Here is a 1,865-nt window from a genome sequence, read left to right as displayed (position 1 = left end):
GCTCCAGGATCAGGGCGGCCTCCATGCCAGATCCGCTGCGGGAGCACCAAGTGGCTGCACTGATTCGAGGTGTCTGGAAGCTTCAGTCCTGTGCACCAGGAGCCTGAGCGTCTGAAGCGAAAGGCGCCAGCGGGGCGCTCTGAGATTTTGGCCTTGGGGCTGACCCTCGAGCTGTGGAGGATTTGCTCTCTCACCCCTCCCACTTGTGGGCGTGCAAGTTATTTGGTGATGGTTGGTGACATCAGAGTGAATGAGACTGAGCCAAAGTCCAGCTTCTCCATGAGGTCAGTGACAGATTTTTAAAAGAAATATTTTAACGAAGTAAAACTTTCTCCTGGATGGTTTTTATGCTGCTTTGTGAGTACCTGATACCAAGGAATTTGTAAAGAACGGGAATGCATTTCTTACAGTTTTAAAGAGGCTGGGATGTCCAAATTGGTGGTGCCCACTTGCTGTGAGGCCCCTCTCTCTGTATCATACCACAGAGAGAGGGCAGGAGAGCTTGCAAGAAAGGAAGGAGGAGGGTGGGGGGTGTAGCACAGTGGTAGAGCCTGTGCACCAGGCAGGCTCTGGGTTCAGTTCTGGCGTGGGGAGGGGGGCAAACTCATTAAGAGGAATCTACTACTGGGATAGTTAACCTACCCCTGACATAAGGGCATTACTCGCTCGTAAATCCCACCTAAATACTTTACCTCTTAACAATGAGGATTAAGTTTCCAACATACAGACTTGGAGGGATACGTTCAAACCATAGCTGACTTACATACAAAAGTCCAAATCCCAAATGTATGGCTCAGTGAATTTTCACAAGCCCAACATACCCGGCGTTATGCATACACGCATATCCCTGTCGCATGGGCCCAGGGCCTAGAAACAGATCGTTACCAGCGGCCAAAAACTGCTCCAGGCATTTCCCCCTCCCCCAAATGTGCTTGTAGTAGTCACCCTCCCATGACCACAACTAAACACTTCAGGGGATTTTCTTATAAAGAGAAAAATGTTCCTTTAGCTCGTGGTGTGTGTGTGTGTGTGTGTGTGTGTGTGTGTGTGTGTGTGTGTGTGTGTGTGTTTGGTTCCAGGACAAAACTGGGCAGCTGATTTCTTTGGGCTTCTGGTGAGGGCACTAGATGGCAATCACAAACAACCGGAAGGGAGAGAGAGTAGGGTCTCACAGTCCTCTTGGAGGGCACACCCCCAAACCTATGAACCTCCCAATAGGCCCCACCTCTCAAGGTTTCTCCACCTTCACACATCAACACCCTGGGGACCAAGCCTTTAACACAGTTATAGACACTAACCATAGTCAAACCATGGTGGTCTATCCTGATTCCAACACTATAGGTGAGTTGTTTTTACACTTTATGAGAATGGATCCTGTAATATGTTTCTATAATGCCTAATTTCATTCAATATAATACTGTATTTGTGAGACTCATCAATACCGATGGGCGTAATTATAGATTGCTCATTATCATTGCTAAGTAGTATTTTATTTGTGATCCTAAAATAATTTTTCTATTGTACTGCTAATGGGTGATCATGAGATTCCAGTTTGGGACTATGAGAAAAACTGCTATGAATTTTCAAAAATATGTATTTTGATAAACTTAAAAATATCAATTATTGTATATATTTATGTACAATAGCTACCCTTTATCAATGTCCCATCTCTTTTGCATACAAAACTTAACGTTTTTACAAAACACTATAGGTATTTTCCAAATATTTCAGGATGGGAGACTGAGGCATCAAGGATATTAAGCCTTTGAGAAATGCACCTCCAATAAGTGGTGGGAAATGCACTAACTCCAAATGTAGAATTTTAGTAGTGAGCAGCAGAAAGTCACACGCGCACACACATATAT

The 1,865-nt window shown here is 44.7% G+C and overlaps 2 protein-coding genes across 2 annotated transcripts in view; one reads left to right on the top strand and one right to left on the bottom strand.

Moving 5' to 3' along the window:
- The window catches only part of LOC104877109 (acyl-coenzyme A thioesterase 1), a gene marked incomplete at its 5' end in the record, with an annotated part of 52,831 nt that overhangs the window by 31,935 nt on the left and 19,031 nt on the right, over positions 1–1,865 (bottom strand). The gene's annotated exons all lie outside the window — the stretch shown is intronic.
- Positions 7–1,865, top strand: part of Heatr4 (HEAT repeat containing 4) — a 78,552-nt gene continuing 76,693 nt past the window's right edge. The window contains exon 1 of the mRNA XM_010645451.2: positions 7–284. The gene's annotated coding sequence lies outside the window, so the exon portion shown is untranslated. The remainder of the gene's footprint in view (positions 285–1,865) is intronic.

This window comes from Fukomys damarensis, unplaced genomic scaffold (genome assembly GCF_012274545.1).
Source record: "Fukomys damarensis isolate Sample0158 unplaced genomic scaffold, DMR_v1.0_HiC HiC_scaffold_21, whole genome shotgun sequence".
NCBI lineage: Eukaryota > Metazoa > Chordata > Mammalia > Rodentia > Bathyergidae > Fukomys > Fukomys damarensis.
This window is presented reverse-complemented; position numbering and strand designations above follow the sequence as displayed.